The 25,537-nt window shown below is 42.8% G+C and overlaps 1 protein-coding gene across 3 annotated transcripts in view; it reads right to left on the bottom strand.

Moving 5' to 3' along the window:
- SLC6A1 (solute carrier family 6 member 1) overlaps positions 1-25,171 on the bottom strand; it is a 59,995-nt gene extending 34,824 nt beyond the window's left edge. The window contains exons 1-2 of one of the 3 annotated variants that reach the window (XM_032698959.1): positions 24,999-25,126; positions 17,537-17,609 (exon numbers count right to left, since the gene is read on the bottom strand). The gene's annotated coding sequence lies outside the window, so the exon portion shown is untranslated. Of the gene's footprint in view, positions 1-6,752; positions 6,971-17,536; positions 17,610-24,998 lie in introns of those variants that run through there. The other 2 variants (XM_032698958.1, XM_032698960.1) reach the window with 2 other exon arrangements.
- Between the last annotated feature and the right edge of the window lie 366 nt (positions 25,172-25,537).

Here is a 25,537-nt window from a genome sequence, read left to right as displayed (position 1 = left end):
AAAATCAGATCCTCTCTCCAATTTGCAGCATCCAAAAGATTCATCTCACCAATTCCCATATATTGAAGTGAACACTTTAGTAGTAAAGGGGGTATCCAGATCCTTGGAGAGCTTTCAGCATCTGATGTCTGACCATCTGTGCTGTAAACAACTTCCCTCTTCACCTGTGGAGTTTGATCAAAAGAGGGGCAGGACAGTAATAAGCCAAACATCAAACCAGTGTGTAGTAAAAGCTTTGCAGAGATAAACCTGGAAGAATCCTGAAGGACAAAGCCACCTAACCTGAGCTCCAGAAGAGGTTTCAAATGCAAAGCAGAAAGAGCCTCCATTTATTGTTAACCATTACAATCATCATCTCTGCTTTTCTACCACTTATTTAATTATTAGCTAATTGAAAGTACTTCAGGGCAGACTGAAGGCAGGATGGTCCCACTTCAAACCACAAGCACAGACAAAGAAGACACAGAGTGATGGTGGTAAAGGTTCCACGTCTCACACATGAAATCAGCACGAGCTACAGCAAGTGTTTTTCTCCACAAGAAAAGCAGTCCAGCACCAAGGCAGTTAAGAAGGCTCTGAAAATGCCAGCTCAGCTACTGCACACAGCCCGCTTGAATAAGCTCATCAGCTTCCCCACTGTAGCATTTCTAGTACCCAAGCTAATTTGCTGAGCTTGTTTGATTTGCTTGGCTGTGTTTGCACTGGTAATTTCGACACCATTTGCATCACCACAGTGTGTGGCTCCTGTTGCCCTCAATTAATATTTGTCAGTTTATCATCACAGGGCCACAGTTTACAGCACTTCAGTGATGCAATAGAGTGGTACCCGGCTGAAAAATGACCTTAATGCAGTGAGCCAAAGGAAAAGGAACCTTCCTGACCTGTGTTCCTGGAGCAGGCAGAGATCAACCATCTGACCTTTGCTCAGTGAGGTCTGAGGTTGGTGGTGGTGACATCACTGTGCCCATTCACAAACCTCCTCACTGTCCAAAACCTCACTTTCACATTTCCACTTTGCCCCACGCCTGCCCTACTGAGAAGTGACAGGAAGGGAAAAAGGGGGAAAGAGAATTGACTCTGCTAAAGGCAAAGTAAAACACTCCTCTAGTCTCACAAGCTGTGATTATATACCATGTTTTTTATCTCAATCTCTCAAGTCCATCTTGTGCTTTCTCCTGCTTCGAGTATCTGAAATTTCTCTGAGTACTCTTCTCCTGAGAGCAGGCTGCCCTTCCAAGCAGTATTCAGATAAAGAAAGATATATGAATATTTTTCTTCTCCTTTCTGTCCCTTACACCACGTAGAAAGAGCATATTATTGGATGACTACTGAACCAGCTCCTGCAGGACCAAAGATTACAGTGACCACCACCACAATGTATCACTGAGAGCAACTACCATGATATAATATTTGAGCAATTAAACCCCTCAAAACCTAAAAATCCCAGCCTATTCTTAATCACTAAGCAGATTGCCTACTTTCTGTTGAATATGGGTTAGTTTTGACTCTACTACATAAGCTGGATAAGTATTCCACACATTTTGTCCCACTTCTTAAATTTCTCATTTAAGACCATCATGGTGGGACCCCCTTGTTCCAAAAATATTGCTCTGACCCATAAGTAGGAATCCTTTGTTGTGACCTGATAAGACAGCAGACAGCCCCAGGTAAGACCTTGCTTTCCCATTGCATTATAAAACTAAACTGGCAATGCTAAAAAGCCAAGTAAAATTTCTCCTCAGAATGGGCTTCATATTTATCCTACAATTATATTAAGTGTGCCATAAAAGCGAATGTACTGCTGTAATTATACATACAAAAAAGGCTACTTAGAATCTGAAATAAATGTATTGTTTCATTGCCTCACTGCTTTAGAATATTTCCTTTTAAAAACAACTCCTATCTTCAGATCAAGAAAAATTTTAAAGGTGACAGGATCTCTCTATTTCCTGAATATCTCTCATAAAATCGCACTTTTGGGTCCTACAAAGACAAGAACAGCTTAATTGCCTGCAATTGCAATTCTAGCCACTGAAAATCATATACAGATCTCCCATGAAAGCATTAAAGAGCTAAGACTTAATTAGCATCCCTGATTAAATAGCAATTCATACAGCCATTATATTTTCCAGCCAGGGAGCACAGTTCTCTGGAGCAGCAGTAAGGGAAAAACACACATATGCCTCCTTCTCCCAGTCAAAAAATTCACCACCACCCACTTTCTTCAAGCTTTCTCATGGGAAATGTTCATTATTTAGGATGCAAAGGCTGCTGCCAGACACACTTTGAACACTCTCAGGCAAACTTGACCTATCTGAGAGATCACAGACCTCGGTAGAAATCATGGCAAGGGCAAAAACATAAAGCAGCTCAGAGAGAGCAAGACCAACACAGAGCATGAACAGACTCCCACAGGCAGTCACGTTTCAACAGCCTGCAGCACTGGGGGAGAGACACGGGGCTTTCTCACAACAGAGAAACCCTACACTGCTGATAAAAGTCCCAAGAACGAGCCTTTCTGAAGCTCAGCTCAGTTCTTAGTCTTCCCTGCTTCCACTTCACACTTCTGAAACACTCCACAGCAGGAGAAGATTAACTCCTTCTTGGGACAGCTGGGACTGCAATTCTTCACCCCCCTTGCTGTTTGGGCATCCTGAAGTGATGGAAAAAAGTGAGCCAGGGCAATCCTGAGGGGCAGAGCACATATCCACAGAGACATTCTCTCTGTGTTTGGACAGGACAGCCACTGGAGCTGCCAGAGGTGACTATATGCTGTACTGAGAGCTTGTGTTTTGTGCTGTAGGAAATCCCTTCATTTCCAAATTTCCAGTGCCTGCATATGGTTATTTACCTATTGGTTCTGCTCAGAAGGTGCCACCTTGTCCCTGTTTCTTGCTGGAATTGGGAAGATCTCCAGTCAAAGAGGAGCAGCATCCGAGCGTGGTAGCAGATAATTGTTGTGGTTTGAGACCCCCAAAAATCCAATTTCCAAGTCCAACCCCCCCTCCCACAGCTCACCCCAATGTGAAAGGGGTTTTCCAGACACAGCACAAGACTCAATATGGGGGGAAGGGAATTATATTACAATTATTGCACAAATAAATATTATAATACATTATATACATAATCCTAACTATCTCTCCTGTGGTAAAGCAATATTTACATTGGATCAAATCTCTTTTCCCTCCAACAAAAGTCCAGAAGGGAAGAAGGAAAGATTCTTTCCACATTCAGGGCAGCAGTGTCTCTCTTCTTCAATGCAGCAGTCGTAGCTGGAGTTGTAGCTGGATCTCTCTCTCCATTACAATAATGCAACAGAAACAACTACTTCTGTCCAGACATCTCAGCCTGGCCACGCTGTCCCAGGCTGGAAGGATCAGTCCCCTGTGAAGCCTGAGAACATGCTTGTTTTGTGAGGCCATACCAAGCAGGAAAAATTTACAAGCAGCAGTGATGAGACAACAATAACAACAAAGAATTATTGAAAGGGAACAAAAGTAAATTACGAGTTCATGTGCAATGACCATCCAAAGACAACATTTTATCAGGACTAGAGATATACAGGTGCACAATTAGCAAATACAGGCCCTCTACTATAGCACAGACTATCAGTTTTTAAATAGTAAAGACAGATGATATTTGGCTTCTAATGAGAAGGCATAGGGTCAAGAACTGATTTGTAAGTGAAGTTCAGGATGCTACCTACATTGAGATTTTGGAAGCTTATCTCTTAGATAGTAGAGAAATGTACTCCAGCAATATTCCTTCACTCATCCAAATGGGAAATCTTAGACAATTAAATAAGTCTGAAATGAGGATAAATAATCTGTCCTATGACAAGGCTCAGTAAATTAGCTAGACAGACAGAACAATGATAAATGGGATATAAGAGAAGAGGGAGTTACTGTATTTAGTGTTTGAAATGTCATTTGGATAGTGCTCACTGCTAATGTGCCTTCTGAGGTTTGCAAAGTCCTGCTCCATTGGCCTTCAGAAAGCCAGAGGTCAAATTTACGTATAAAAATCCAAATACTCCCTCATATTTGAACATTCCCTGCTTACTGGGAAAAAGAACATTATTCTAGACTAAACTTTCTGGAAAATATCTGTTCTTTGCAGCACAGTTCAGCAGCCCATCACATGCACTACACACTCCTGTGCTGCTTCCAGCATTCCTCATCTCTGCCTCTTAACCCCATTTCACACACTTTCCTTTACAGAGCAGCACCCATTCTTATAGAACTGAAGGGAACTGGTTTTTTTCATTGTTCATCTCTTACAGTTATCACCTACTAAATATCACACAGGTATCTGACACCAATATCTAAAGCATTGCTTGTTTCCTGATGCTCAACATAAGCTCATCTTTGGCTGCCATTTCTTCAGCTCAGTCAATGCTGCTGGTTCTAGGTGAGAAAGCAAACAAAAATGATTTTTGGAAGAAGGCCTTCACAGTCCCAAAGGTCTCAAGGCTATCACTGAGCATCCAAAACAACTTACAGATGAGTCTGAAGCAGTCTCAGCTATTTGCACTGTAATACATGACTGCTCAGTTGAAGAAAGGAGATTGAAAAACCATATGGCACCAATTACTTATGTCCTCCTGTAACCAACACTTTTCCTTTTCAGTTACAATTTATCTGTACTCCTTGGCAGCTCCACTGGCTCCCTCTCTTCTCCTGAGGAATACTACCACATGCAGACACTATTTACATGCCAGGCAAATTATCTCTGCAACTGTATTTTCACAATAAGCCCAGCCTTGTGTCCCATCCAAAAGGTAAGTGTCATGATTTGTGCCTGTGAAAGATGCCTTGGCACCTTCTGAAAAGTAAATCCAGAGTCTTGGCAGAATTTCAGCTTTGGTGATTGCATTCAATCTACCTATATTACCTTTTTTTCTAACAAACAGCTGATGAATTCTACCCCAGATGTGACTAGTAGCCTATCCCAGATCCCAGGAAGCTGTTAAATCAAAGAACAAACTTAATAACGAGCAAATAAGCCTTATTTCTCATGGATCTGCTCTACAGGTATTTTTATGCTCTTTTTCTCAGCTCCCAGAATCCCATCACAATAGTTGGACTCAATAGAAACCACAGGATTAATTCTCTGAGGAGATTTTCTCTTTGAAATGCTGGTCAGAAACCCAGGGAGAATACAAATGGCACTTAAACCTCATTTTCTTCAGCCTACAGCAGCAACCTGGTAGTGTTTAGTTACTTCCCATTTAAGTTTCCAATCCTTAGCTGAAAAGAGAGTCCCACAGGCACATGGGTAACAGTGCCAAATGCTGGCTTCTGACAAACAAATCTAAAGGGAGGAAAGCAAAAGTCCTATGCATCTGGAATAAGGAATTTGGACTAATTTCCCTTTCCACTGTTTTTATAAAGTGCATTTTCATATTTAGGAGCAAAAGTAAAACCAAAAAGAGCTGATTTGCAAAATCCAATTGCTAAACAGCTTCTTTTAGGAAGGAAAAAAACCCACCACACATGAAAACTTCTACAGAAAGCCCCACAAATGACCGACATCTTTTTATGCTTTGGTTATGTCGTAGGGTCAATTTACTTCAAATAATTTGCAAGTTAGCTCAACACACTGTGAGAAGAGCATTAAAAACCAAACCCAGCACCACCATGAGGTGCCATGTTTATTGCATGTTAATGGAATATCCTTGCTCAGCTTATCAGTTCCCATCAAAAAGCCCCAAACCCGTGAATTTTGCAGCCCAGCTCTGCAAGCCCCCCCAGGATGTGAAAGGGAAGAGGTGCTCTGTGTTCTGAACAGCTCATCACTTGTCACCACCCCCGGGCTGAACACTTGTCACAGTGCCACGGACTGACAGGTACTCAGCAATCTCTTGAGGAGAGTAGCTCAATAGCCCTCCTGAACTAATTTTTCTAACTTTTTGAAAACAATTTTCTAGGCCATCTAGCTGGGAATGTCACCTTCCAAATGGGAAGCAAATAACTGCTGCATTCTCAAGCTCTGTAGTCGAGCATTACTCTTATTGACTATAGACAGCAGTGATGGCACAGGCAAAGTATATTTTTTCAGAACTTAACACTTGATGAGAACTACATATTTTCCCTCTTTGAATGTAGCTCTGTGCTTTTTTTCCCACCTACAGTAAAATGCATGAGACTTACTTTAAACTGGCGAGATTTAAACACACGCTCGAAATTAAGGTGACACCCAGGAGGTTTAACAAAGCTCAATAGCAGGAGGAAAGTACTCATGAAAGCAAAGAGGTAGGGTTCCAAGAGAGACCTGCAAGGGTTAGTAAACGCTTCCATTTACTTGGGAGGGCTGAATATCCTTTTTTTCCCCCTCACTACAAATGCTACAATTAAAAAACAAAACAAAATAAAAAAAGGCTGAGATATTACCGACTGGTTCAAGGCTACACAGAAATTAAGTGAGAGAACCCAAGCAAGCACTGAACTTTTCTGTTTCCTGTAACTAAGGACATTGACAGAAATATTCAAAAGATGATCTTACCTCAATGATTTTTTAAAGTAATACAAAACAAGAGATTATATTCAGGACCAACATTTCAGGAAAAAATGCCGAGCCTAGTGCAAGACCACTGCCCAGCAGCACAGCCTCACTGCAGAGCTCCCAGAGAACAGCTACAGGACTAGGGAATACAGCAAAAAAAATCCCTTCCTCTCCCTCCTTCTTGTCCCTGCCACGTGGATGGCAGGAGAAGGGAGAGGAGAAGTAGAGCAGGCAGAATATCTCCTTACCTGCCCAGAGAGTCCAATCCCAAGGCAGCTCTTCGTTCACAAGAGGCTGTTATAAAACTTTCTGGCCAAACCACCACTCGTGAGCAGTGGGTTTGCAGGAATTCAGCATTGATGCTTTTTTAAATTACTTTTCTATTTGCCAATTAAAGGCAACTGCAAAGACCATTTTCCAGTGACTCGTTCACCTACCGAAGCAGAAACAAAGCTGTCCACATTTCCCCACGGCAGCATTTGGCTTTAGGAAGGTTCCCTAAGCCTTTTGTTTCTAGATTTCAAAATGGGAACACTGTGGTCCCAAAGAGCTGCAGTATTTTTAAAGGAGTTGCACTCCCACAAGTGTATTCATCCATCCATCCGTCCGTCTGGTGAGCCCTTCCCCTCACACCGAGAGCTCGAGTAAAATTCCAAAAGATTGGAAGCAAAATTCTGTTCCCATAACACAAGGCCTCAAAAGTCTCAACTGAAGGAAGACAGTATCAGTCCCATAAATCTTCCAGGCTCAGAAACAGGAGGCTGAAGAAACAGAAGTTCTTTTTTTTTTTGGGGGGGGGGCAATACAGAATTAGCCTTGGAAGGGAAGCATTCAAAAGACTGTCCCAAAACAAATACTGACCTGTATAATATAATAGGGTTTGTTTACTGAGGCATGAGCAGATACTACTTCACTGATTTAAGTGAATAGGCCCAGTGCCAAAGCTATCAATGGAATTATATCTGCTTATGCTGCTGGGAAGTTCTGCTCTTTGCACAGCATTCAGTGAGGTGTAAAATGAGGACTTAATGTTACTTGCTTGGGCTCATTTCAAAAGCAATTGCTGCACCTGTTCATACCAAGGCACACAGTAAGTTCTTTTATTTTTACCAGAACTCAAAAGCACAAAACCTGGATTGAAATAACAGAGCCATGTTTCGTATTACTACACATTTCTTTATTCTTTACTGATCACCTCCTTTCTAAAATGCATTCATTTTCCTAAAGGAAGAAAAATAAAAATCTGTTTCTGCCTGTAAGACAATGAGCAATTCCTCACATCTGCTCTCCACAAGAACAGAAATTCCTCTGGTTTGCACAATACTGAATATGAGCAACACATCTCAGCTCCCCTGGAACCCTATCTTCCAAGTATTAACCAGGACACAGGGACTTTTAAAGAACAATTAACAGAGTTAATTCTATATCCCTCTGAGTACAATAAAATAACCAGTGGGAAAATAAGTGAGATTTTTTTTCCACAGGAAAATATCAGTTCTTATCTGCATAGCACAGATTGAGCAAAGAGTTCTCCCCTGTGATGTAGCTCTAAGCCAATCTAAAACAGTCATAATGGACTTACTCCAAATATACTGCCAGACTGCAGGGATTGTGCAAACGGAGGCCTTGGCTCTGCTAAGCAGTAAATATCCTCATTTTCCACTGGGAGCTCATGTTACTTTGAAGGAAAAGGGTATTTGGCTAAATGGAGAGAATTTTAACAAACAAACAGCACACCACATCACAAAGTTATTGCACTAAGGAGAGAAATCTTCATCTCCCTGTAGCTGTAAAAAGTTGCATTCAACGAACAACTTGGAAGAAGCAGAGAAAGGGAGCAGCCTGATTTCTTAACATTTTCCTGTAAGTCAGTAAAATGTAGACAAATAGCAAAAAACAGCTCACACAGCGCACCTGTGTGGGCCTGGTGACCTCCAGAGCTTCTCCCCAGTCTAAATATTCCATGATTGTGCACCCTGCATTTGGATGATGTCCATCACACCCCTGAAGGTGGCACATTGCTTGGAGATGGTGGGGAAGAAGTGTCAGACCCATGGACTGCAGCCCCTCTTGCTTAATTGCTCATATGAAGGCAGCAGCTGTGGATAGAGCTTTCCATCAAGGAAGGCAGAATAAATGCTCCTGCCCTTTCCTAAATTTTTTTTGGTGTGTTTCTATTTGTTTGGTTTCGCTGTCGGTTTTTGTTTGTGCGCTTGTTTCAAATTCTTAATAGTTTCTAAATACTGTCTCCTTCTTGTGTGAATGTTCACAGAAGTGCCTCCCAGCAGCAGAGGCTACATTCAGCTGCCTCCAGTTTTAGACTTCCATCATTCCCATCTTCAAGCCCCATGACCTTTCCCATGGCTACTTGGTATTAAAGGGACACACCAGCACAGGCACCAAACTCTCACAAAAACCTTATGGGTAACTACACTCAGGGCAAGGCTGGTACACTGTCTAAGAAGGCAAAATTTTGACTTGCTTGTCACCCTTCAGAAAGGTCAATGCTGCATTGGACATTTTTGTTGACTTTTTTGGGTTTTTTTCAGGTTTGTTTAGTAAAAAAAAAAAAAAAAGCTTGTGCAGTGGTTATCAGCAAATCATCCACTCATCCTCTACCTCAGTGAACTGAGGAAAGTTGGTTTCTTTGAGGCTATGGAAGCATTTGTGGGTATCAAGTGGGAAATTAAATAGCCAGAAAAAAACAACAACTATGGTACCATTATTTTTTTAAAATTCCAATTCATTCACACTATGTGGGAATGTCAAATATTTACGTTTCATTAAGAAAATGTTGATAAAATCACCACTGGATTACATTAAATAGCATGGCTGAATTTTTCAAAGGAGACAAAAATACATATGTGTGCATTTCAGTGGCATTGAGGTGTCTGCCTTCCTTAGACTCCTAAGATAAAAGAAAAAACATGATGAATGATGAATGCCTACTTTGGTTCTGAAATATTAGATTTAATTGTGTTTTGGTCTAACGGCTGGTGCAGACTAGAAAAGGAAAGATGTAGATGGGAGCAGGAAAGGGATTAAATCTGCCAATCACATCCACAAATAGCACTACCATTTTTAAGATCCATTGGACCAAATCCTGAAGCCTTTTATTAGCAAAGAAATTCCCATTACCTTGTTCCACACAAGACAGCACTCCATACCTTGCATAATTCAACTACTGAATACAAAACCTACTCTTTCTAACTCTTGAGCTCTTCCAGAATTCGATTTTTATTACGCACAACATACTCCAGTGCACACAACAGCTCTTTTTTAGGGCTTATCACAGCCAGATGACAAGGTGTCAGCTTTGAGCTACCCCTGAAGATTCCCCCTCCCTGTAAAGATGCCAATCTGAGATTCCACAAGCGAGGGCATGTTTGTGTTCTCTCACATGTCAGCCGCTATAAACAACAGCCTGAAGGGAGCTTTTCCCCCCACTCCTGTAAACAAAGGAAGTCTTTATTCCTGTAGTAGTAGATCTCACAGGAAAACTGTGAATCTTGACTGCTCCGTGGCAGAGATAACTCCTGCTCCTGCTAAGCAGAGCTCCCTAGAAATAAACCACGAAGTTGGAGACATTTATTTACAAGACAGTTTGGACATCCTCAAACACAACTCATTCAGTGTATTCTGCATTTCAGAGTCCTCTGCCCATCCAGCCAGCAATGGAATTTCATCTCTGATTTTAAGGCATCTGTCATCATGATACAAACAAAATATAGAGCCTTGCTTTAAAGTGAATGGAGATTATTTTAGTTCTAGAACTGGAAATGTTTTGTGGAAGCAACAGTGACAATACGTAGCTGGGACCGAATTAATATTATAAGAAAAATGAGTGGATTTCATTCTTTTGCATTCTTTTGTGATACACATCCCAGAGAGAACAATAATCCATTCAGCTTTCCTGGTGAAAATAAGGACCCTCCCACACAAAAAGTCACAGCAGCCCAGCTGTCACTCAGTCAATATTTTATGCTCCCCATAAGCATTTCTAAATGCACAGAACTGCATTGTCCATCACTGTAACTGTATTAAGGCCAGTGGGGCTCTGGCTTTCTGCAAAGATCCCTGGCCTTTCTCATCTCTCTCTCTTCCAGCTCTGCATTTTCCACTATGAGAGCTTCCTGCTGGAAAAGCAACACTCTTTTCTAGTGGCTCTGTGCAAACCTTCCATCTGAAGGCAGGAACATCATGGAGAAAAGCTGCTGTACCTCAAACAGTCTAGAGAGGCATACAGAATAAATCTTGTTACAAACACAGAACTATACAATTACTTCATAAACAAACACAGCAAATGCCTTTTAAAAAAAAATAAACAAAGCAGTGTGATCTTAACTAGCCCAGCCCAGTAGAAAAGACAAGTTACAGTGGCAAACCTACAGGCAGGCTCCCAGCGTTCTTCACACAGAAACCATCTCAGCATAATCACAGATAATATAAGCACAGCAGAATGTATGCCAGCCATGGAAATCTTCTTACACCAGGCATTCTCTGTTGAAGTGCATGAATACAGTGCTGGAGAACAAAACTATCTGAAAACAGACACGTATTTTGCTTTCAGACACGAGACAGGCTGGCACACATGCCAGATGCTCAGCATAATAATCTCTTGTGACCCCATGTTGGTTCTTAAGCAACAATTCAAAGGGGTTTTGTTGTTTGCCTGGTTTTTGGTGTTTGGTTGGTTTCTTGTTTTGGTTGAGGTTTTTTTTGTGGGTTTTGTTTGTTTGTTTGTTTGTTTTGTTTTGGTTTTTTTTGGGTTTTTTTGGTTTTTTTTTTTTTTTTAATGGCTGCAGCATTCTGCAGAATTTTTGGGGTTTTTTTGCTTACTTATACCCCTAATCCAGCAGCAAGCAAACAACAGTGACCATACCGAGGTACTGCAAGCTGAGGTTGTTACCTGCTGCTATTCAAAGCTCTCCAGCTGCAAACTCTTTCTTCTCTCTGACCTAACTCCTCCAAGAGCCCCGGGGCCAAACCCTGGGGAAAGCTGGATTACTTAGAGCAGACCTACTTGTTACCACCCAGCCAAAAAGCAGCAGATCAAGTGGAATAAAATGGCACACGAAGGACAAAAAAAAAAAGCCCACCCCTATGTGTTCCTTGGCCATTCTTTAATTCCAAAGGATCCAGGCAGGCTCTGCTGCTGCAGCACCAAGCTGCAACCATTTCAGCACTGCTGCTGCCACTGTTGCCAGAAGCCCCCTGTGTGCAGCAAAAGGCAGGCAGGGAGTGTGGAGCTGATAGTTTCCATCTGCTTTCCAAGGAGGACACCAGAGGATGGTGCTAGAGTCTCTTCATTGTGCTCATTCCTTTGTAGTGTTAATTATTTCCATGTCTTTCTATCCACAAGGGAAGTACAGCTGACATATCTTTGTGCAGTTGCAGTTATTTTTCCCTCTTTCTGTGCTCCTACAACAGGAGCATTTGTTAACAGCTTCGCTGACCTCAATCTGCACATCTTTATCACTCCCTGGAAGAAAAAAAAATGCCCATAAATCTGCTCACTTTTATTTTCCTTGCTTTACTATGTGTTTGTCAGTGTTATCTGTCATTCATGTGGTTATTGGATTCGCTGCTTCTGCACTCCATGCAGACAGTCTTGACTGTAAACACATGAATGTCATTAATCCTCATATTTTGTGGCCAAAAGTGAACTGCAGTAGCTTTGGAGGGAGCCTGAATACAGTGCATTTCAAGGCAACATCTATGTCATCTTTAAAGAAGGCAGATTATTTCCCTGCCCCTCCATCTCCCCTCTAACATCAGCACACCAATAAATGAAAATAATTCATCCCTAGCCACTATGCACATGGTTTTTAACTACCAGGTACAGAGACATTCTCATGTTTACCTGCCCTACCTGAGGCACCTCTCAGCAATTCTCTTTTTAACCACTGGAAATAAATAACACGAAGTAAATTGCATTGGCCTTGCAATGCAATTCTGTTGAGATTTTCTACAACTTCAAAAATAGTGGCAAAAGGAAAATATACAGGCCTCATGAAAGGAAAACAATCTCTTACAAGGTTCACTCTGAAAGCATGTGTTCCTCAGAAATAAAACAGCTTTTGTGTTACTCAGAAGACAAGGCAGCAAGTTCTTACATGAAGAACAAAAGAAGAAACTAAATAGGATTGCCTTTCTAATAATGTCAGTGCTGGCACAGACATGATCTGCAAATAATAGTTTCTGGGTTTTTTTTTAAACTAGACTGTAAAAAATTATCTTGGATACTTGTGAACATATTTAAAGGTCCATGTAAGTATTTCCCAAATGCATATTTGTCCATCAGTAAACCACTTTGACTAAGATATACACACTCCTTTACAATAGACATTCTTTGATAATTTTCATTTAAAACTTCCTCACCTCCAAGATACTGCCTTCATAAACTAGCCATTTATTTTTAAGCAATCTGCATAAAGACAGCAGTAGGATATCATGCTGAAGCTCAATTTTCAATACAAAAAGGTATAAAGCTGTAATAAATTCCACCAGTCACAGTTCAACTCCCTTTTGTGGGAGGAATCATACTGAGACAAATCAAAATGTTCCATGGCCTCTCTAAATTGCTTTCGAACAATGTCCTTGTCCTTTATTTATATCAAACCCAATTTCCATTGAGACTATCCCAGTAGTATATCATCAGTCAGTAAACCTGTCAAGTCCCTTGGAGCCCCCTTGGCAACCGCTTTTGTCAATCCAGCACCTCCTTGGAAACTCTTGTTGTGTCAAATCAAAATCACCTTTATGCTCGGTGGTGATTGATACACTTGGAGTGGCTGAATGCCAATGTGGGAAAACAATCTTCTTCCCAGTCCTCCCAGTGCCACTGTGAAGCAAAACCATCAATCTCTTTTTCCAGACACCCATGAAGGTGAAATTCTACCTTCTGCCACGTGTGTCCCCATGCACTGTCAGGCAGAGCTGTCTCCTCTTGAAGGCAGCTTGAAAAGGGAGTTCTGACTGATAAACCACAAAGACCCCCACTTGCTTGTATTTGAAATCCAGCAAAACCCTTCCTCTGCTCCTTGAGGGACCAAGATGCCAGGGCCAAATTCCCAACGTGGAAAAACTACTGTTGATCTGTTCAAGTCACTGACCTTTCCCAGGTGCACACTTGTCTCACTTTCCTGCTGTTTTCTTCAGAAATATTTATTCTTATTCTGCTGCTTATTGGAACATTGTTGTATTCAATCCAGCAACCATCTCATACTCCAGAGTTCCTGTGGGTTTGGGGAGGGGGCAGCAGCTGCATTTCTTCTCACCCCTGCACTCCCAAAATTTAGTCAGCTGCAGGGTGTTAGTTGTTACTTTATAATCACTCCATTCCTACAGCTTTCAGTGCAGTGAGCAAGGTAGATTTACAGAATGTGGTACACTAGACCTCAGCAATCAGCAGCAGTTTTCAGGTCCAGTGGAATTCAACCAAGAGAATTCACCTCAGAGATGACATGAAAGGTGATACATTTGGTAACAGAGATGGTTTTCCATAGAATGGCAGCATCAGATTCCCTGTCTTTCACATGTCTTAGTTATCTAGCCCCTCAAACTTTACTTTTTTCAGAAAAAGATATCATACTATAAACAGAGTCCCTGCCTTTACCAAAGTTAGCACCTTTTTGATGTTGAAAATTCCCTGGTGCAATGCAATCTGCTCACAGACATCAACACCATAAAACACCACGGGCTGCTGTGTGTGGTTATAGACATCTCTATTTGTGCCCCTACTTAAAAGCTGAGTATTCTTTAAAATGGTGATATACCAGGGCAGTACCAGATAGTCCAAGGACAAACAAGTGACAGTCTGTAACTGTGCCAGTGCTAGTTCAGAAAGATGTTACCACCTTGTCAAGGTGACAAACCATTTCCAGCTGGGTGCACAGCATAGGCCAAACAAAAAAGGCTACAACTGACATTCCATTCCAGTCTGGCCTCTTTTCTCCTATCTGCAGCACTTCCTAACCCAAGCAATCATCTCAAACATTGTCAAGTGACAGCAGGAGCATAACTGACAGTAGGAAAAGATGAGAACTGTGGAGTATGGGTCTGTGTCTGTGCCTGTACAAACACAAATACCTCGTGTGATGTATGTGTGTTGATGACATACATGCACTTGCAGAGCTGACAGGCTGATCCCTGGACACCTGGAAGAAATCCTGGTCTTCCTGGGCACAGAAGCTGCACAGAAAAGGACCACAGGGCACGTGAGGCACTGCTCCAAACAGGTGCAGCCACAAGGCTTGGCCAAACTGGAGGATGATGGACACCACTAGAGTCAGGTTCCACTGAAGAAGGACTCTTCCTGACACCAAAGCAATGTCTGATGTCCAAGTTTACTAATTAGTTCACTCACTAAATTCAACATATATTTTGTTTCTAACAAGAGTAAGGATTTCACCCACGAATTGTTACGGAAACCCAGAAAACATTAAAGTGTAACCAAAAAAATGAAAAAAATAATGGCTTTAATGAAACATATCAAAGTGCAGTGCCACTAGTCCCTTACTATTTTTAAGTGCTCTAAAATGTAGCTGTCTGTACATTACAAAGCAGATGTCTTGGTTATAAACCAAGATATCTCAATACAAAAAAAACCCCAGAAGAACTCCAGAGAAGCTGATCCTATACAATCAAGTGTTTTGAATTGCCAATAAAATCAGGTACTCTGCTGGGACATGGTTGGATCTAAACCCAAAAATAGCAGTCAAGAATAAATTCAATGACTCTCTGAGCACCATATTTGAGATGACCCATACTGATGAACAAAGTCACAGAAACCTGTGAATAATGCCCAGAGGGCACAGTAGCCCAGCATTTCTAAATATGTCCTCTCAGACACATTTCTGACAAATAATACCTCAGATACATTTTGAGTTACCAATCTCTCCCTCAAGATAAGGATCTTATTAGAGCTGACACAGAAAACCTGACTAACTCAAAGTTTTGATGCTTTTAAGGCAGATTCAGAAAACAGCCAGAGATTCAAAAGGCAAGAGATAGGTGTGAAACAATATACATAATTTCCAAAAGCCTTGTAAGGTCAAGAATTACACAGTCATTCTCTAACAAGTGGCCAATTGCCAGAAATCCTGCTGAAAGCAAGTGAGAGTTTCTGGCATCACCTTTCCCAGGGGGATAACATTACAAGGACAGTTTTAATTTGCATTACCTCATCTGCACAATCATCCTGAGCAACAGTGGACCCAACTGCCTTCCACCACATGGAGCTTTTCTGGTTTATGCTGGTGAGGATCTGGGATATAGGTGCAATAACTAGAGTATCTTTGTCATTCTAAGACTCAGAAACTTAGACTGCAGAATTATAGCCAAACCATCCTGCTTCATTCATTTTTATGAAAGAATCCCAATCTCGCAAAAAAAAAAACCAAAAACCAGAAGCAAATGTGGTCGTGCTCACACAGAGTTCCTCCAAATTAAAAAGTGCATATTGTACCTTCCTCCAGCTTGGTGAAATGGCCACACTGCCCTCATCCTCCTGGCTATCAGTGAGTGTGATATTTCTTAATCACAGTATTTTGCACAGCTATGCCACTAACTAGATCCGTCCTTGACAAGCTGGAACAGGAAGGAACTTTTCAGCAGCACACCAAAAAGAGCAGTGGGGCACTGTGACACTGTGCAGGTGCCCAGGTTACAAGCCACCATAAGAAACATTATACAGGTGGAAGTTCAGCTTCCTAAGGCCTTCTATTGCCACTTGTAACTCAGGGCAGGCACCCCTCGTGCCTCGGTTCCAATACTTCATTAACTCTGATTTAACACGGCAGTGAGCACACTGTCAGCTCAACAAGGAAAGGCTCTGAACCTGACAATACTCTCAAGGAGTTCTGACCCTTCTCCCCCTCACACACAAAGGCCAACTTTTTTCAAATTGCCAAAATCTCTCTGGATTAGGTCCAGCTGATAAGCTCCTCTCACCTGCTAAGGTGGATGGAACACACAGCACAAAGCATAAGATTTCTAAGGAATTCAAGCAATCTTGCAATCAATATGCAGCACAGATCTCTGCACTACAGCAGTTACATTATCTTGTGTGGCACATGCACTGTTCCCATGGCAACCAGCATCCTTCATCCAACTCCATTATTATGGCTGTTTGAGGCTTTCAGAATCTCTGGTGTCCAAGCCATTGCTCAGAGCTACTTTGTGCTAATAAGCCTTGAGAAAAGACACAAGAAGAAAAGAAGAAAATACAGCAAACTCTGTTTTGATAATCTATAAGCAACATGGAAAGCAAGAAGTGGCAGGGGAAATACAATTCAATCAGCTGAGGGGAAGCAACTCTTATATAACCACCTTCATTAAGTGAGACAAACATAGTCTCTTAATTCCAGGAAAATTAGCAGTCTGCTTAGTAAGTTTGTTGATGAAGAACAGCCTTGCAGTAGGGATGAGGAAACCAAATCTTACCGTACATCTATTGTAATATTAATGTCTCTATAATTGATACCACAGAGATCTTTGTTTTCATAAAGGACTGAGTTTGTAAATATCAGCAGCAGAGTTCGAGAAAATAATTTCATTTTGACCCTTTTGTGAAGTCTGATATTGAAGTTTTAAGGGGCTATTATCAAAATCTATAATCTTTACAGTATAATATATGTTTGGTTTATATAAATTGTCCCTAGATACCTTAAGCAAGCTGTCTCTATCAATAACACCACTTTTTTATTTTTTCTTTTTCTCTTTTTTTTTTTCCTGGTATTTAAGCATTTCCACATCAAAGCATTATAGCAACCTCATTATGCTTTGCACAGCTTAATACAAAGTTTCTCTTAGTCACCAACGAGGGAATTTCAGGCAGAAAATAAATAACCTGATTTATTAGAGTGACCCTTGACAAATCATCCCTAAGTTGCTGGCTAGGGGTTTTATCCCTGGGAAATACATGTGGGTCAGTAGGAACAGAAATACTTTGAAGTTGGAGGGTTTGAATGCTCTTAAAAAGAAACGTCAAAATAAACAAAGAAGGCACTACACTAGAAAATGTCCTTACAATTGACAAAGGAGACTGAGAGGCTGCTGAATCCAGCTGATCTTTGTTTCAATTCTTTAATTGTGCTCAGCACCTGTTGGGAAAGAACAGGAATTCTTTAAGTGCCTTGGACCCCATCTATCAGCTGTGTTGGCCACATCCAGTGTCAGGTCAGCTGGATTCCTTGCTGTTGAAGGTCAGCAAGGTCAAAAGCAAGGCCAGTGATTAGTAGAGACCCACCAGGGAGATGAAAGGAAGCAGCTGGGCCCCTCTCACAACCCCCCAGCCATGGTCAGAGCTCCCAGGCAGCAGCCAAGCCCAGTTTCCCGTGGTTCCTACGAGCGGTGCAGTAGCAGGTCTCACAAGGCACCCTGAAGCAGGAGCCCTTCTCCCTTCCACTGCTGCCACACTCCAGCTCCAAAGCAAACCCTGCATCCCAAACTGGAGTCCAGGAGGGCTCCTGGCAGACCCTGCTCTTTTGGGCTGGAGAGCTGACATGACACTTCAAGTACGATTTTTCAAGCCTAAGGCATAAATATTATAATATTAGGCTCTGCAGAAAATCAGATTAAAAAACCAGAAACCTTCTACTGTTGGTACAGGAACGTGTTAAGCATTGAGGAAAAGCAAGTGAGACATGACTTGTTTGCAGCTGCTGTCACGTGGTGCAGTTCACAACCTGAGAGCCTCCCGACCTGCTCATGTCCTCACCCCACAGTTCCTGTGCCCAGCAGGTGTGACCCTCTGCTCCACCCACTGCAGGCCCAACATCACCCCCACCAGGCTGATCCTGCCTGTCCAAAACAGGGAAGAAAGCCACGATTACTATCCCAGAACAGAACTTCCATAACATTTCAGTGTCTTTCCATTGGAGGCTGCTATTCAGCTCTGGGACAGATTTTGAATTCTCCTCGTGTTTGACAGCCAGTGAAATCAATGGAATTAAGTTCAAGTCATTTGTACCACTTAAGCCCACAAAGAAGATTAACATATTTAATCATATAGGTTCCTGCTATTAAATAGTTTACAAGAGGAAAAGGCATGGAATTTTCCATCCGCGCCTTCCCTTTGGAACCTGCACAACAAGCACGCACAACTCTACTTTTCTTGCTCGTTGAGATGGGGAAAACTCTGTTTTCACAGAGAGGAAATGGAGAGATGACCCAGGAGTGCTTAAACTGCTCTTCCTTTTCGTGTGCTTCAACTCAGGGGTGGCTGTTTCCTTCCAGTTCAAGTGCAGCTTCTGCGTCATCCTCCTGTACGTGACCAGCAAGGGACGCTAAAATGGGACTGTGAGGTGAAGCAAAGCAGCACACACAGCTGAGGAAGATGACATTGTGTTACCCTGAAGCCCATCTGCTAAGCTAGAGAGGATCTATCACACATGAGCAGTAAGATCCTTGAGGAATGATTTTTTTTTTTTTTCAGAAATGTTAAAGCCCTGTTCAAATAATCCCAGTTAATTTTAATTTCGGAAGGTTAGATAGTCCTCAGAATTTTCTCTAATTGCACATTCCTCAGAATAGACTCCTCTGGTTGCTCTGTAATCAAATCATAATTAAAGCATCTGTGTCATTTTATCTATCTCTTCCTGCTATTTGTAGCATTTACAGAAGGCAACAAAGATGCAGCATGCAAAAATTTCAGCACCAAGGCTCATAATCAGGGCAATAATAGGGATTTGTGCTAGTGTGACTGTCTGAGTGTCTCCTTAGGCTTTCATTAGCCTTTAAAAACAACTGAGGAAGAGAAGAATACTAAACAGTGCCCCCCTTGTTATGGCCACAACTGGAGGCCATGTTTTATTCCTGTGATACTTGTTTTTAAAACAGCTGCCTCATTTTGTCTCGGCTTCTCTGAGAAAACAGTCATGTGGGGAAACACTTGAAATTAAGGGAGTTGTTAAATTGCAATATCACCTTGAGAAAGTATTTTTCTCTTTGAGCACTGTGTGGGCTGTCAGACCAAGTCCCCACGACATTTCAGCCAGGAAAAGATCCCAAAGAAAAGCAACCCCCAGTCAAACTGATTCCCTGAGCTGTGTCACAGAACCCCCAAAGGAACTAATCCCGGGGTTTGGATGGGATGGGTGATGGTTTGCTCCCTCTGCCTTCAGATGTGAATTGTAAGTCACCTTCCAGAAGAAAACTGTTTGCACCAACTCTGCAAACTTTTCCCCTCCAACACCCACCACTGTGAAGGGGTGAAAACACTGAACAAGCTTCTCTGGGGAGAGACTTTGCATCTGGAGCTCAGTTTAATCTATTTTACTTCAGAAAGAGGGGGAGGTGGGAAATCATAATTCCTTGTACAAGGGGAGTTCAACATCAGACTGGAGAATTTCCTTACAAATTTCTAGTTTGTGTTGAAAGGAATACATTGACTGGTAACTGAAAGCATCTGTTTTTCAAAAGAAAATTCTGTGATGTGTTTATTCCCCACTGACATGACTTTTTCTTCCTTTGTTCTCTATTAGATTTACTCTTGTTACACAATTTTACAACTGGTAGAAAGAGCACTGACTTTTCACTGTATGTTTTCCATTACACATTAAAATAATTGTTATTTTACACAGAAAAAGATTCAATTTTTCAATAAAGATTACTCTAAGACAGAGCTTCCGACTAAAATCATCACTAAGTTTGCTCTCAACACATCATATTTTTAAAAATATGAAGATCAAAACTGGAATAAAATCAAAGTTTTCCAGCTCAATAAATCAATGTATTCATGGTTTTAAAATAACTTCTATTCTTGAACAATGAACTCTCAGAAATTATTGTGATTTTGGAATAATCAATATATTCTGTGACTCTGTGACCACAAATATGTTTAAATAGAAGCCTTATCATATCTAATAGATAATGTTAGCTACCACATCTGGATTGACTTTATTCCTTTTAGAGGTTTTGTTGCTGGGTTTTTGGGGGTTTATTTGCAGCTTGGGTTTTTTTTTTTTCTGTGTTAGTGTTTTGGGGTTTTCCCCTAAGCAGACAACAGTGGCACATCGGAATCGCTACAGATAAGTCGAGCACAGGACTTGTGAGGCACCAAAGCGATTACTCAAAGCACCGCATCAATCACAGCTGAAGGCAGAGCATTTGTACCTGTTACACCTCGTGGGTTCCCTGCACCCACAGGGCCCTTTTGTACCAGAGCTGTCATTAACTGAACAAAGCAGAACTGCCGTTGAAACAGTGGCATTTTCTTGCACATCAGAGTAGCGACACCGAGCTATCGGAATGTTAATGACCCGGTTTGGGTCCTCATCCTTGGGGAAAAGCCAAAGCGTGACCTCCCAGGCTGATGTTGCTCCAGCTGTGCCAGCGCGACTGAGGCAGCCTTTAGTCCGGGCTTTGCAGATTACATCAGCCCTGCTGAGGACGTGGGCAGCGTCTTCTGGCCTCACAAGCTGCACGTTGGCCACGTCTTGAACAATTAAAAATATTGAGAAATGCATTTGTGCAAAAAATAATAAAAAAACCCCACAACACCAAACCAAACAATTGAACAAACCCGGAGGGTTTCTTGTAGAGGAACATTTTGCTGTTCACAGTACGCCGTGAGACTTTCCTCCTTCAAGTGCCTTCGTCAGAGACAGGAGGGCAGAATATTCATAAAAAATACACTTTTGTTATTTTCCTTCCTAGTGTATAAGGGACAAATCCTGTCTGTGTTCTGTGTTCAGGTTTTTTTCCATCAGTAAAGAAGATCCAGATGTAGATGCATTTACTTATCACACTACCTTTCAATCTCACGGAACAAAGCACATTTCCAACATCCAACTGCCAGTCTTGCCCCTATAAAAGGCTCACAAAAGTGGCCTGCAAAAGTTTCAGATTTTATAGGTATTATTTTCCCCTTAAAAAAATCTACGTTAAAAAAAATTCCAATAATCCACTTGGTAGTTCGTTCTATTCTCTCACAGAGCTTAGGACAGAAGCAGAAGCTGGGGCTGAAACGCTGGCTGTCCTCACACTGCCAGTCACAGGACATGCTTCTGGAGGCAGGGGAACAAAATGTCTCAGTTGCTGGAAGTTCTGAAGCATTTCGGTTGTGGTTTATTTAAGCCAGATACCAGATAATTCACCCGTGATCTGAGCACAGTTTAGTCTTGCGGTAGATAACAAAAATCTAACGATTGCACCTGCTATTGCTGTCCTTGCCTTGTCCATTGTTTTACTGAGCCTCTGCAACGACAGACCTTGGGTGTTAAGTGAGCTCTGTCACGACTTGGAACGTTCACCGTCTTTATTTGGCCACGTCTCCGCCGTCTTCGCCTGTTCAAAGGTCAGAACTGCAGCATCAACCTTCCTCTACAAGCATTCGGGAAGGCTCTGAGGTGCACTGCTTTCTGCACTTTATGTAACCAAATGTGTCACTGCATTTAGAGCACAACCATGCAAATGTCACAGATGACCATCTCACACGCAGTGGAAAGGCACAGATATATCCTCAAGTCCAAATTCATTTCTCATCTCCAATGTTCAAGGCAATCATGAGTTAGAAGAAATCACGGCAAGTAGAAAAATCCTAAGATAACTTGAAAAGAAATTGTCACCAAGGATTCTCTTCAGAGATAATATCTTTTTTCCAAATCACTTGTTCCGTAGTTGAGTCATCCCAGAAAGAACCTAAAGCTTGTGGAAATTTGTCACTGCATATAGGACGACGAGGGCAGAATTCTTACAGATTATCTGGAAATTTCCTTTTTGCAGCTGGAGCTTGGTTTGCACTTAAGCGGTGAATAGATTCGAATACACAAAAACATCTTCTCCCACCACCTCCCTACTTGTTCCCACTCCTCATGTTCAATTACTACTGTGTTATACTTAATAGTGCCATCAACGCTGCAGTCCTTCAGTAATAATAGAAGCACCACCTCGGCAATCAGTTTCTTCAGTAAACGCATTAACCACTCGTCCATGCTAACAAATCATTGTTTACTTGTGAAATATGTTTTAGCAACCTACAGTACTCATGAATGGAGTGAGATCGGTTTATGCAGCCTCTGAATGTTATGAGACAGACTCAGCTTTTAACTTTACCGAACAAAAGTACATGTTCAACAAAGCACACGTGAAAATTGCTTCATTTCTCCCTTCTCCACAGGCATATGGAACAGTAAGATTTACACACCTAAAATACACACAGCCCTGTCTGGAATATTTCAAACTCACCGGGTACTAAGAAATTCCCAACAGCAAAACTATTTATCAGGGAAACAGCAACCTAGAATTCAAGCAGACTCATGCTCATACGGACACACACAATAAAAGTAAACTGTAAAAACTAGCAGTCCATGCTGATCATCATCAAATGACAACACTTGTACCTTTAACCTCAGAAGAAACCAAAGCCATCAATTCTATAAACTCTAAATATTTAAAACTCTCTTACATGGACTTCCCTACGATGGCAGTGCTGCTATTAAAATACTTCAAGCTTATCAAGTGTTAAATTATGTTACCTAATTAGAGAAATAATTCTGAGCTGTCTTCAGTACCATTCAATACCTCTCTCAACATGGCATCAACGTGGCAATTTCTGACGGATTTCATCCATTTACCATTAGAGACGAAATTTATTTTGGCAACTGAAACAGCCTATGTTTTCTCTGTGCCCCCTGCCCTGCCTGAAGTAGATACACGGCACATTAAATGAGTTGATTCTCAACGGTGTTGAAGTGTCTTTGAAATTCAAGTCACTTTTGCACCTGCACAGGAATTTAATAACTCCAAGCTTTAAATCACTGCTCTCCATATCCGGAACTCCACATTTAAAACATAAACTGCCAAGTTCCTCAGGTTTTGAAAAGACCAGGAGCAGCCACTGTCCCTTTAATGTTCCACCTCGTCTCCGAAAGGAATGTCTTTTTACTAGAGCTCAGTGTGATTCACTGGAATTTGCCAGGCAGGTCAGGAAATCCCCTGAAGCAGAGAAAGAATATTAAAGAGATGGGACATGTATATCAAATCTTATTACTGTTCTCTTATGAGAATCAATCAAGTGAAAGGATGTGATGATGTCATTATGACATCATTGACTTTGGGATTAGAAATTCATAGCTACTTAGCAACCAAAGCTGTCCAATACAGAAGTAAGAGGTTCAGTGGAAGATGTTATCATCTGACCCACTTACTGCAAAATAAATATTTGTCAGTTCTCGCTCAAGACTTTATAAGAGATACAATAACTTAAGGACATCTATGTTTCAAGAGCAGAATATTAGAAATAAAACCTCTCTGAACCTTTTCTATTAATATCCATTTTTTTACCTCGTAACAGCTAATGTAGGTTTCATCACAGTCGTCTTCTTTCTCACTTTTTCACAGATCTAAGCCCTAAAAATGCATAAAGAAAAACCTTGTGCTAAACAGACTTTATTATTTCAAGAACTACAAGCTCAATCAGAAACTCAAACCTCGTACAGTCAAGGGAGACTAACATAATTGGCATAAAAATGCAAGCTTAGAAAGCATGCTTATTTCATTAAAGTAAGCTGGAAATATCCAGTTGATGAGCTCCGGTATCTGTCAGAAATTCCAGCCAAAACAAAAAAGAAAGAGCTTTGTGCATGAAAAAAGAATTGGTCACGCTACTTCTGTGGCTATTTCTGGGACCTGAAAGGGTTTGATGCCCGGAATCTATGCCTGACCTGATTTTCTTTAAAGTTCACTCGTCTCTGTTGAAAATACAGTTTAAACGAGTCCTAAAGCAACCGAGCAAAGCCCGCAGACGAACTGAAATTATAACTAAATCTTTAAATCCATTCCCAACAAGCCAGAAACAGAGCATTGGGCTGACACTTCGTGTTTCCACATCCGCGCCCCGCTAGGGACAAACCGAGAGCACGGGGACGCATTTAATATCAAACGAAAGAAAAATAAAACACTCCACCTTCTGGAAATAACTTTTATTAATAAGGTGAGGCCGTTCCAGGTTTGAACGGGGCGGGGGCCCCGCGCTCCCGGGAGCGCCCGCAGACCCCGCAGACCCCCGCCGGTCCCGCTCCACCGCCCCGACAGCGCTGGGGGAAGGCGCACACGGACGGGGGAAGGCTCCGCAGACCCCAAATAGAGCTGCCCGTGCCCGTGGCCGCCGTGTCACCACCAGCCCGGCGCTCCCGCACCGCCGCCAGCGCGGCGGCAACAGGCGGCCGCTTCCCGGGCCATTCCCGGGGGGATTCACCCCCGCCGCCCCCGGCCCCTCCGCGCTCCGCTCGGCTCCCCGCAGGGGCTCCGCCGCCCTCCCAGTGGATGCCGCCTCAGCCTCCATCCCCCGGGGCGGCTGCGGCCCCCGCCAGCATCCCGGCAGCATCTCAGCATCCCGGCAGCATCTCAGCATCCCGGCAGCATCCCGGCATCCCGGCGGGAAGGGCGCGGGGCACCGCGATGTCCCCCCGCGGGGCAGGGGAGCGCCGCCCGCCCCCCTCGGGGCCGCGGGGAAGGGCTGAAGTTGGCGTTCGAAGGCGCACACCTACCTGCCGCCGCGGCGGAGGGAAAGGAGAAGGAAGAGGAGCCGGAGGTGCCGCTGTCGCCGCCGCCCGTCCCGAGCCGCCGGTGCTGCCCTCCCCGAGCGATATTAATGTTCATTTAAAGCTCGGCGCCCGCCGCTCCGCCGCGCCCTCCCCGCACGGCAGCGCCCGAGCGGGCTGGGGGCCGGGCCCGCACCGCCCCTGCCCGCCTCCTGCCCGCCCCTCGGGAGCCGCGGGTCCCCCCGGGCACGGCTGAGCCCCCCGGGGCCGGCTGAGCCCCCTCGGGGCCGGAGCAGGCTGAGACCCCTCATCTCAGTGTGAAAGGACGCCTCCTGACCCAATTCACCCCTTTCCACCCGCGGAGACTCGAGGGTCGTGCCGGGCAGATCCCAGCCGGGGGTTGGTTCCCCTCAACTGGTTCCGCGTCAGCCCGACTGAACCAAAGTTGAACGAAGTAATGGAGAGCAGCAAGTCTGGTGAGCCAGTGGAGCCTGACAGCCCTCTGAGCGAGGCTGGGTCATGTGTGTTGCCAAGTGGAAAGTTGT

Source organism: Chiroxiphia lanceolata, chromosome 11 (assembly GCF_009829145.1).
Source record: "Chiroxiphia lanceolata isolate bChiLan1 chromosome 11, bChiLan1.pri, whole genome shotgun sequence".
In the NCBI taxonomy this organism is placed as follows: Eukaryota; Metazoa; Chordata; class Aves; order Passeriformes; family Pipridae; genus Chiroxiphia; species Chiroxiphia lanceolata.
The sequence above is the reverse complement of the archived record's forward strand: the minus strand, read 5'-3'. Positions and strand labels throughout refer to the sequence as shown.